General features: G+C 37.8%; 1 protein-coding gene across 9 annotated transcripts in view; it reads left to right on the top strand.

Annotated features, from left to right (window-relative positions):
- ARHGAP24 (Rho GTPase activating protein 24) overlaps positions 1 to 12,880 on the top strand; it is a 552,828-nt gene that overhangs the window by 229,817 nt on the left and 310,131 nt on the right. The window lies entirely within an intron of this gene.

Below are 12,880 nucleotides of genomic sequence, written 5' to 3'. Positions count from 1 at the left end.
TGAGACTAATTCTAGGTCAGAGGCTTGCTGGTTTTCATTTCCTAATTTGCCAAATGAAAACTCCTGGGAAAATGAACCTGAAAACTCACAGATGTATCAAGCAGTATCTTTCTCAGGCCTCATTGATTCTTCAATATATGTTATTTTGAGTAACATTATCTGTGTATATGTGTGAGCACTTTCCAATATGTGTTTTTTCTATTATGCTATACATGTAAATAATAATAGAAAACATTTATTGAGCTAAAACTCTCTTCTGTACCCAATGAATCACCCAATTAGACTTAGATGAAAAGCCATCTTAATAATGGCTTCTATTTATTGATGACTAACCATATATCAGGTACTATGCTAAACTCTTCATATACATAATTTTATTTAAACCTATCAACAAACCTCTATAGAAAGCTCCTTTTTAGATCCATTTTCCTAGTAAGGAATCAAATACAAATATTTATAATAATTTTCTCTAGCTATATCTCTTTCTGGAAATTAAGGCTTGTATAACCAACTTCTTACTTCTCATTTTCCTGTATGTATAATGTGCATTTCAAACTGAATACAGCCTAAGCTGAACTCTTGATTTCTCCCCAAATCCTGTTTCTCCCCTCTGCTATCTTCTCCATGTGAAACCATCCAGTGCTCCAGTGGTTGTTTCTTCTCTTCCCTTAAGCCCCACACCGAACACATTACCAACTGCTGTTTACCTCTAAGACATAATCTAAATACCATCAGTTTTCTTCTTCTTAATGGGTACTGGTCTTCACTATCTTGATAGTCTGGGTGTCTGCTTCATTCTTATCCCTCTGTGATCCTTCTTCTAGCCAATAGCCAGTGTATTCTTTTGAAAATACAAATCAGATGTTGTTGTTTAGTCACTAAGTCATGTCTCGTTTGCAACCCCATGGACTGTAACCCATCAGGCTCCTCTGTCCATGGGATTTCCCAGGCAAGAATACAGGGGAGTGGGTTGCCATTTCATTCTCCAGTGGAAGCTTCCTGACCCAGGGATTGAACCTGTAACTTCTCCATTGGCAGGCAGATTCTTTACCACTGAGCCATGAGGGAAACCTTGAAGCAGTTGATCAGTTCAGTTCAGTTCAGTCACTCAGTCATATCTGACTCTTTGTGACCCCATGGACTGCAGCACACCAGGCTTCCCTGTCCATCACCAACTCTCAGAGCTTGCTCAAATTTATGTCCATTGAGTCAGTGATGCCATCCAACCATCTCATCCTCTGTTACCTGCTTCTCTTCCTGTCTTCCATCTTTCCCAGCATCCGGGTCTTTTCCAGTGAGTCAGTTCTTCCCATCAGGTGGCCAAAGTATTGGAGTTTCAGCTTGAGCATCAGTCCTTCCAATGAATATTCAGGACTGATTTCCTTTAGGATGGACTGGTTGGATCTTCTTGTAGGCCAAGGGACTCTCAAGAGTCTTCTCCAACACTACAGTTAAAAAGGCATAAATTCTTCAGTGCTCAGCTTTCTTTATAGTCCAACTCTTACATTCATAAACGACTACTGGAAAAACCTTAGCTTTGACTAGACAGAACTTTGTTGGGAAAGTAATGTCTCTGCTTTTTCATATGCTATCTAGGTTGGTCATAGCTTTTCTTTCAAGGAGCAAGTGTCTTTTAATTTCATGGCTTCAGTCACCATCTGCAGTGATTTTGGATACTACGTTCAAAATCCTTCAGTGGCATCTCACTGCACTCACAATAAAAATCCAAACACTCAACCTTAGCTCATAAGGTAGAACCTGATCACCCCTGCCTTCCTTTCAGACATTGCTGTTCTCTCCTTCATTTTCACTTGGATGGCCATTTCTTAGGATTCAGATCTCAGCTACAATGTCATCTGGTCAGAAAAATCTTCTCTGAACAATCTTTCCAAAGTAGCCACACATAGGCACTTTCACATAGAACATCCTTTTTTAATTAACTGCACAGTACTTTACATCATCTATAATTCCCTTGTGATTCAAAATTATTTATGTATAGGTGAATTTATGCCTTTCTTCCTTCATTAAAATGTAAGCTTCCTGAGAACAGGGACTTCATCTACTCCGTCAGTCGTTCTATCTCTCAGTTGTGTCTGACTCTTTGTGACCCCATGGTCTGCAGCATGCCAGGCTTCCCTGTGCATCACCATCTCCTGGAGCCATACCTACTGCATATGTTGCTATATTTTTGGCATACAGAGCCTCCTCTGATGAAAGGAATGCAATAACAATTCATGCTGTGTTACGAGAGTATCATTGTCTTGATATCTGGCCATTCTACCTACTTGTGTTTTGTTACAGTGCTTTCTTTGTATAGGAAAACTGATGCCTCTTAAAACACTTATCAAGAAAACAACTTCAACAGTTTCTCCTTAATGTGTTTTAGAAGTGAAAAGACTGTTATATTAATTTTAGCTGTTGCAAATTAAACTAGATTTTAATTGGATGACTACGTTGTCTCTAGTCAATGTGACAGAGGCATTGTGAAATGAATACTTAGAATTGAAGCACATTGCCTCTTAATTATAGAAGCCAAGTCAGTATTTTTAAGATAGAGAAACAAATCAATGCCATTTGAGTAGCATGGGGCAGGAGCCAGGAACAAACAAACAGTGTAATATTGTGTGAGAACAACTATTAAATCAATGGAACTTCTGAGATAAAAAATATTAGACTATTGAGTCCAAAACTTTAGTCACAGACATTTTCCCCTGAGATTATTTTACTAAACAAGAAGAGTAGTTGTTTGCCAAGGAAGGACAGAATTAAATAAAAATAAAATAAAAAAAATTCACATGCATCATCAAAGAAACTTGGATACGAAAAATTTTTTTAGAAAATTACACCTAGCCTCATACTTCCTGAAGTTTCTAAATTCCAAGTTGTCCTAGCTCATCTAGAATGACACATATAGAAGCCATCAACTTTATCTTTAACACTGAGTGAATTAACTCAAACATAAAAATTTTTATATCCAAAAAAATGTAGTATTCTTGCAATGTAGAAAATTCTGGAAAAAATGTATAAAGACTATTTAAAATTTTAGCCATAGAAGGTGTTAGTATTTTTGTGCAACTTTTTTCTCTGCATGTTATTTTCATTATAAATTTAATTTCTGAGTAGATAAAAACATTCAAATAATTTCACAATCAAAACTGTATTAAATGTTTACATTGAAAAGTTTTATACCCTGTTTATTCTTATTTTACCCTCCATAAACACACTCTTGCTGTAAATAAAAATGTATATATTTTTTATTTGGGGGCTGTTCCATGTGGCATATGGGATCTTATTTCCCTGACTAGGAATCAAACCTGTGCCCCCTGCATTGGAAGCATGGAGTGTTAACCACTGGACCTCCAAGGAAGTCCCTAGATAACTACTTTTTGTAACTGAAATATAGCTTATTTACAATATTATGTAAGTTTCAAGTGTACAGTGTGGCAATTCAATATTTTTATGGATTACACTCCATTTTTCTACACAGTAGTTTGTTCCTCTTGGTCCCCTGTCCCGAGCCTGTCCCTCTCCTCTGCCATCTCTCCACTGGTAACCACTAATTTGTTTCTTGTATCTGAGAGTCTGTTTCTGTTTTGTTGTGTTCTTACATTTTCCGGATTCCACCTGTAAGTGATAACATACAGTATTTGTCTTTTTCTGGCTCTTTTATTTCACTAAATATAATATTCTCCAGGTCCATGCATATTGTTGCAAATGGCAAAATTTTATTCTTTTCTATGGCTGAGTAGTTCTCCAGTGTGTGTGTGTGTGTGTGTGTGTGTGTGTGTATACCCATGATTTTTTATGTGAATAAGGGCAAATACAAATCTATATTCTTGTCATTGTTTATTCCTCATTTAAAATATTTATTACATTTTTAAGTGCTGTATTCAAAAGATACAGTTACTCAGAATTATCAAGTTTGAATAAGTTCTTACAAAATATCCCTACTGTAATTTGTGGTATTGTGTCATGCCCTATAGTGATTTTTTTAAAACCTAATAGACAACTTATTATGGCACATCAGCAGGATTTCTGTTTAGAGAATACTGGAGTGTGTTGCCATACCCTCCTCCAGGGGATTTTCCCAATCCAGGGATCAAACACAGGTCTCCCACATTGCAGGTGGATTCTTTACTATCTGAGCCACCAGGGAAGCCCAATACACCACCATTACATTCTGTTAATAAATCATTAGGTGTGACTGAATTTTTTTGCAGTAATTTAAAAATCTCAAATTTTTAAATCTGAATAAAACATTTTAAAATAAATGAATGCTTATTTCTAAATCAAGTTACCCTTTATCTTGATAATATATCCCATAGAGAACTACTCATATATGTATTCTCATATGTATTCTTTAATAGATAAGGCTTATTTTATTTTTATGGCCACATAATATTCCATTACACAGATATTTCATTGTTTATTTAGCCAATTTTTCATTGATGGACACTTGATTTGTTTCTAATCCTGTTATTACACGTAATGCTGTTTGGAAAGCCGAGGACTGTGCACATAAGCCATTTCTTGTGCGTGTGGGTGTGATAAATAGTACCAACGTGCCCTTTGTATAAATGTTACCATTTTGCCACCAGTGGATGAGAGTAATGTTTTCCTTAGCAACAGAATATGTTGTTAAGCTTCTTTAATTTTGCAAAAGCATATTTCCTTTACAGAAGTAAATATCACACTGTACTTGCAAGTTCAGGACCATATTTTAAGGATTACATAGAACATGGTTAATTGTAGGTCAAAGAAGTAGAGGCATGCCAAGAAAAATAGGTGTACAGTAAGCCAAAGGTGATTTATTTTTTTTCTAAAGTTCAGAATGTCAAAAGCAGCTGTGTGCTTAAGTCCTGCATTGACTTTTTCCTGCTGATGACTTTTTTCCTCTCAGTTAAAATTTTCAGTTTTGAGATTCAAATATATGGAAAGTTATTATGTGTGCATGTGTTCTCAGTCATGTCTGACCCTTTGTGACCACATGGACTGTAGCCTGCCAGGCTCCTCTGTCCATGGAATTATCTAGGCAAGAATACTGGAGTGGGTTGCCATTTCCTACTCCAGGGGATCTTCCTGACCCAGGGATTGAACCACATCTCTTAAGTCTCCTGTATAATCAGGCAATTCTTTACCACTAGCGACTTCACTTTCACTTTTCCCTTTCATGCATTGGAGAAGGAAATGGCAACCCACTCCAGTGTTCTTGCCTGGAGAATCCCAGGGACGGCGGAGCCTGGTGGGCTGCCGTCTATGGGGTCGCACAGAGTCGGACACGACTGAAGTGACTTAGCAGCAGCAGCACCACCTGGTAAGCCCAGAAAATTATCATACCAACTCTAAAATAATTTCACTCTGTTGTCAAAAAATTAGCAAGAACACTTTTTCCACATCCCTTAATACAGCACTTATTTTGGTATTATGGATTTAGCTAGTATATACTTTCTTCCAAGGTTAAACCTGGGTATTTTCTACTTTATTTTTAAACATACAAAGAGTTGATTAGTTAAAGGGTTAAATAGAAGGTTTAATTATTAACAACTTTCTGATCCATTGATAATGGCTTATTGGACCCCTCTCTTTAGGGTTCCAGATTTTCCCATAATAAGCATTATATAGCTATGTCTGTTTTGCTCTTTATATTTCTCTTTCACAGTGAAACACAAACTTCAAAATCAGTTCTTTCCTTTTTCTTCTGCTATAGGCTTTACGTCAAACCCCTGGCATTTACCACCCCTTGAGCAACTTACATTTCTTTTTCTAATTGAGAAATAATAAAGGTTGTAAAATAGCGTATACTGTTGGACATGAAATAAAAGGTCAAAGTCCCAGTGACTAACTGAGAAGGGTTAGCAGCTGAACCCGGTCATTTCCGAATAAGTCTTAATCTTGCCACAGATATTCTGCCCTGGGATCCCAAAAATGTGAAGCCACACTGGTGTCATCAGTTCCTCCTACTGAGAGTTGAGGGTTGGATGAGGAAGGATTTTCTTTAGCCACCACCTATGAGTGCCTTGCACACTGTGAATTCTCCCCCTAAATCAGAGCTTATTAAAATTTAGGCACCACTTACCAGCACTTGAGAATTAGCAGAGGACTCCTTTCAAAATGTCAGATGTTTATAAGCTCCACCCCACTGGGCTTCCCAGGTGGCACTAGTGGTAGAGAACCCGTCTGCCAATGCAGCAGACATAAGAGATGCAGGTTCAATCCCTGGGTCAGGAAGATCCCCAGGGGGCGGGCATGGCAACCCACTCCAGTATTTTTGCGGAGAGAATCCCGTGGATGGAGGAGCATGGTGGCCTACAGTCCCTAGGGTCACAAAGAATCAGACAGGACTGCAGCAACTTAGCACATTCACAGGGGTCCTCAGAAAGTTTGTTTCAATGTCTTTATCCTTATTTGTTTCCTTTGACTGACATAACAAATCACCACAGGCTTAGTGGCTTAAAGCAACAGAGGTTTATTCTCCCACAGTTTTGGAGTCCAGAAGTCGAAACTCAAGATGTTGGCAAGGCCAAACTCCCTTCAGAGACTCTAGGACTAAATTCCTCCAGCTTATGATGCTGGTGGTGGTGGTTTAGTTGCTAAATTGTGTCTGACTCTGCCAGCCCATGGATCATAGCCCACCACACTCTTCTGTCCATGGAATTTTCCAGGCAAGAATACTGGAGTGGGTTGTCATTTCCTTCTCCAGGGTATCTTCCCGACCCAGGGATCAAACCCAGTCTTCTGCACTGCAGGCAGTCTCCTGCATTGCAGGTAGATTCTTTGCCACTGAACCACCATGGAAGCATTTCTTGGTTCCAATCTTTGTCTCCCTTTTCTCATCATCTTCTCCTATGTGGGTGCACTGAATCTCTCTCTGTCGGTTCTTATAAAAACACTTCTGATTGAATTTAAGGTCCACACATGTAATTCAGGACAACTCTGTCTCTTAAGATCCTTTACTTAATCATATCTACAAAGATCTTTTTCCTAACAGGATAATATTCCCAGGTGCCAGGAATTAGGACCTGATATCTTTGGATGGCCAATATTCAGGGTATTGGACTGTATTTTGATTTGTAAAAAGAACTACTTCCATAGTCCTTATTTCAAGGCAGAAGCCTAACTTTGAGACTCCAAAATGCTCCTATTCAACCCTACCTTGTATTGTCACTTTTTTTGCTTTAAAATATGTATTTGTATATTTTTTCTTAGTACACAGTAATATGTACTCATCATTTTAATTTTTTTTAAAAAGTAAGAATAACTTAGTAAAATAAAAATTATCTATGACCTATCTGAAGATAGCTCATATTAACATTCCATTTTTATAAGCATTTTGGCATATATACAAAGTAAATATGTGTTTGATGAATAAACAAGTAACTGAATGGCCTTGTAAACCATACTACAGGTTTCTATCATAGAAAGAAAACTGGTTAAGGAAGTGGAGTTTGGGTTTATAGAAGGTCAAACTGTATCTCTACACTTCACCAGCTGCTCACCTCAGCTTATTTATGCTTTGGCCTTCCTTCTATGAAATGGACCATAGTAACTGTACCTCCACATACAGTGTTTTATAAGATTAAAATGTGCAGCTGTGTATACAGTAAATCTCAGTGGATGGTTAGCTGTAAAGATGCAAGATGGAAAAAGAAGATTCACTCTGAAGGGAAGAATTTGGAGTAGAAACTTTGAGGGGATAGATTTTGTGTCAACAGTTGGATTTTTTTCTTCCAATTGCAGTCTTTCTAGGGGCTTCCCAGGTGGTGCATTGGTAAAAAAAATCCACCTGCTAAGGCAGAGACACAGAGACTGGTTTGATTCCCTAAAGTAGGAAATGGCAACCCACTCCAGTATTCTTGCCTGGAAAATTCCATAGACAGAGGAACTTGGTGGGCTACAGTTCATAGGGCTGCAAAGAGTCAGGCATGACTGAGCACATCACAGCAGCACAATCTTTTGAAAATGGCATGGGGCACCTTAAGAAATGTTGTTAGATGTTGTGGGAAAATTCTAGATGCCTGTGATTATCACAAAGGGATTCATCTATTAGATAAGTATGAGAAAAATGACTACGAATTTTGAGAGTGTAATTGTAGAATTTTAGGTTTAAAATAATGACATCTTCCTTTTCCCACATTTCCAATCTGTTTTCCCCTCTGTAGCCAAGGAATTTCTTCGATTTCCAATGAATTAAAAACATGTAGACAGATGCATGCATACTCAGTCGCTTCAGTCATGTCCCATCTTTCCAACTCTATGGACTGTAGCCCACAGGTCTCTTCTGTCCATGGGATTTTTCAGGCAAGAATATTGGAGTGGGTTACCATGCCCTCCTCCAGGGGATTTTCCCAACCCAGGGATAGAACCCGAGTCTCCTGCATCTCCTGCATTGAAGGCAGATTCTTTACCGCTGAGCCACCAGGGAAGCCCATGTGGAGAGATATGAGTGACCTAAATGGAGCCTGAATGATAATGGCGGTATTTCCAGGGAGAATGTTTATTTAGAAGGACGCTATCAGGGAAGAAATTCATGAACTTCCTCTGTTACGTCCAGAGGAGGAGTTCACACGGGGCAGGGATCCTTGTGTCTCAAAAAAAAAAAAAAAAAAAAAAAAAAGATTTAAAAGCTGTTATTTAAAAACTACATATATCTGTTTATTTATTTCCTTTCCCTGGGTCTTAGTTGCGGCATTCAGACAACAATCATTATGACAACAATAATAGCGGCTAATATTTATAGAGTTTATTGTATGTCATACTCTAATGCCTTCAAATGTGCACACACACACACATATATGTTCATCTATATTTAACTATGTCTTAATTGTGGCACTTGGTATCTTTAGTTGTGGCATTTGGGATCTAATTTCCTGACCAGAGATTGAACCCAGGCCCCCTGTATTGGGGGCGCAGAGTTTTAACCATTGGACCACTTGAGAAGTCCTTAAAAACGTTTAAATAAAAATACAGAGAGGGAGGTGGGAGGGGGGGGTCAGGATGGGGAACACGTGTACACCCGTGGTGGATTCATGTTGATGTATGGCAAAACCAATACAATATTATAAAGTAATTAGCCTCCAATTAAAATAAATAAATTTAAATTAAAAAAGAATAAATCACATCAAAACACTGCACAGTTTTTTCTATCACAATTAATGCTCTTAGTAGCCTTCTAGGATTTGAACATCTGTAATAATGTTTCACAAATGCTGTGCTAAAATTAAAGTGGACCCAGAATGACAGTGCTTCTCAAGTGCTAAATCTGCAGTTTAGAATATAAAGCATCAGGGTGAGAATTCTGTATAGAGAATTTCTTTCCATGAATCCATAATCATAAAATGGCCTCATGCTATCATGTTTATCATGGTTAATTTAAGTAATGGTTTGGAAACATTACATGTCTTACTTGCTTTGATGAGTTTTGTTAGCTAAGAAAAAATAGTACATTCTACAGAGTGTATAGCTTTTTTAATATTATGCTATTTTTTCTTTTTTTTTTTAATCTGGAAAAATCTTTATTTTTTAAATATAAATTTATTTAATTTTAATTGGAAGCTAATTACTTTACAATACTGTTTTGGTTTTGCCATATATTGACATGAATCTGCCATGGGTGTACATGTGTTTCCCATCCTGAACCCCCCTTCCACCTCCCTCCCCATCCCATCCCTCTGGGTCATCCCAGTGCACCAGCCCCGAGCATCCTGTATCATGCATCGAACCTGGAGAATGGCATTGAAACATGTATATTTTTTCTAATAGATAATTCATAGCAATGCTTGAGTCAGTGTTCCCCAAACAGTTTGCACATTGGAATTACTTTGGTAGATCCTAAATTTGAACCAACTGGAAAATCTCTCCATCTCTTATCTCCCTGACGGCACCCTAGAAAGCAGTGTAACTAATTTCAGAGGTGAAGGAGAAACTTGATAATTATTGATAAAAATTCTTCAAACTGCTTTAAGCAAAAGTGATTGATTAGAGCTAAGAACATAAATTGTGTTAATAATTAATGCAAATAAGTATTTGGAATCTACTCTGCCAGCCTCTTCCCTTGGTGCCTCCTGAGCTTAATTTGCCTCATGTATAAAATGGGAGACACTTATGACTGAGTCACTAGGCAAATTAATGATATAAGTAGCATACACATTTGCTGAGCAAAGTAATAAATGGTCAAGAAACATTGGCAATCATCATTATCAACATCTTTTCTGCTGTGCTGTTTGTTCTGTCATTGCTAATTAGAGGTTTGTTGGTTTTAATCTAGTCTTACAGACATGATAGTAAAAAACTAACTTCAAATTTTCTAATTCGTTCCCCTCCCTGTTCATGATACTAGTAGATGCCTTTTGAACCATTATTAGAATCATCTCACTGTTGGAGGATTAGCAAAATATGGGCCCAAAATAACTTTGAGGCTTCTGGAATATAAGAAAGACTTTTAAAAAAATATTAAAAGCAGCTAAAAATACTGTGTACCAAGCATTTTTCTACAAACCACACATATGCTAGTTCACAGTTATGAAGAAGGTTCTATTTTTATTCCATTTTAAGGATGAAGAACATGAGGAATAGAGAGGATAAGTGTCCTGCCTGAAGTCACTTGGCTGATGTGTGGGTATCTGAACCGAGGCAGCTTGACTCCAGAATAGATTTATTTACTTAACCACTGACTTCATTGCCATCGGTAGATTGGGATATGGTTGGAGCACTTGTGGATACAATTTATGTCTTTTATAAGCATACAGTATGGGAAGCCTGGTGTGCTGCAGTCCATGGGGTTGCAAAGAGTCAGACACAACTGAGCTGAACTGAGTATCCTATTTCCTTTTCGTGACAGGGGCTTGTCTGTAATTGTTTTTCTGTTTTTTTTTTTTGTTTTTTTTTTTTCCTGTCTTCCCTGAGTGATTCTCAGATCCAGGAGTATAAAGGCATTATTAGCACATTCTAGCATTACATTTCTCTGTGCTTAAGACAGGGCCTAGCACATGCTATGTGTTATTTAATAACTGTTGAATGAATTAATGAAGTTACTTGCTACAAAGAAGCAAATTATACCCATCTACTCTACTGAAACCTTCTCTATTATACTCTAATAAAAATTGTTGAGTAATATTTATTTCACCTTGATATCATTTTCTTTTTTTATTTTTTTACTTGGAGGATAATTGCTTTACAATGTTGTGATGGTCTCTGCCATACATCAATTCAAATCAGTCATACTCATATATATATATCTCCTCCTTCTGGAGCCTCCCTCCCTTGATATCATTTTCAAACCTCTGTCTGGTCATATTAAAAATTCATATGTATTGTCAAGCTGAGACTTCACCTTGTTTCTTGTGATGCTCATGATCATTGTTCATACTGGGAAAAAAAAAAAAGAATTTGCTCTAGTACTTATGAAACTAACAAAGATACAGCACATGCGTATATTTTTCCAGTCCAAATCCCAGAGAATAAAAAATACCATGTTTATTTTCAACAGCATCTAGCCTTACCTCCAGTATCTTGTGGTTTGGGCTCAGTGATCTGATATTTCGAGAAGGAAATGGCAACCCACTCCAGTATTCTTGCCTGGAAAAATTACATGGACAGAGGAGCCTGGTGGGCTATAGTCCATGGGGTTGCAAAGATCAGAGTGAGCACTTGTCAGCGGATCTGATATTAACTAGAGATGAGCTGCTTTTCTAATGGCAATTTTAGCTGAAAGCAAAATACTAGTGTGGTTCTGAATTATGTTTCTTTTGCCAACTCTTAGCTGTCAAATATATATATAAAAAAATAACATATTATCCCATTTTGAAAAGTTAAAGATTCCTTATAAAAGGGATAGTCCCTAGAGGGGAGAAAACTAAGTATAATTCCATTCTGAATATGCTGATTATTGCCATATGTAGTGAACTCCTGTCAAAAAGATTACATTCCCTTTTTTGTTCTTGAGCCTCTTCTCTCTGATCATCCAAAATTTGCAATGAAGCATATTGAACACCATGGTTTAGGTTAATATACTCTTTCTTAAAAAAAATTCCAGAATATTTGTACCCTGGTTATTTTCTCAGGATCCCCAGCAAGAAGCTGATACCTCTGCTTCAAAAAGTGTAATTGAAGGGTGTGTGATAAAGAAATCATTTACAAAGTTTTGGAAAGGCTAAAGGAAACCAACCGATAGTGAAAAAGCCCTGGGGCTAAAAACAGGGAGGAACCCATTACCTCTCTAGTCTTCCCTGGTTAGCTCAGTAGGTAAAGAATCCACCTGCAATGCAGGAGACCCAGGTTCAATCCCTGGGTTGGGAAGATCCCCTGGAGAAGGAAATGTCAACCCACTCCAGTATTCTTGGCTAGGAAATCCCATGGACAGAGGAACCAGGTGGGCTACAGCCCACGGGGTCCCAAGAGTCGGACACGACTTAGTGACTAAACCACCACCTGTCTACTGGAAAAGCCAGAGAACCTGCAGGTTTAGAACTTGTGGACTACGGTAATCAGTACAACAGGCATAAAACACTGCCTGACATGGAATGTAATAGATCAATGGTTATCTTGATTTGACTCTGGTGGCCTTCTGACCACCTGCTATGGCCTCTCAAACCCAGTCTGAAGTCAGACATCAAGAGAGCCTGGTTTATGCAATTTATAGAGGTTAGTCTCCTAGGACACAGAACAGACTGATGGATAGATCTGGAGGGCAAACAGGGAATACCCAACATAGCTTCTAAAAGAAAATGAAAGAATATCACATAATTTGGGCTCAAGAGCATGGGCTTCATGGAGCTTGACTCTTCCTAAATCCTCATTTCTAACAAGAGGTTACACCTTTCTTTCAAATATACAGAAGAGAAAAACTGAAGTCATCTTTGACTCTTCCTTCTTCATCCCCTGA

Source organism: Bubalus bubalis, chromosome 7 (assembly GCF_019923935.1).
Source record: "Bubalus bubalis isolate 160015118507 breed Murrah chromosome 7, NDDB_SH_1, whole genome shotgun sequence".
Taxonomy (NCBI): domain Eukaryota; kingdom Metazoa; phylum Chordata; class Mammalia; order Artiodactyla; family Bovidae; genus Bubalus; species Bubalus bubalis.
This window is presented reverse-complemented; position numbering and strand designations above follow the sequence as displayed.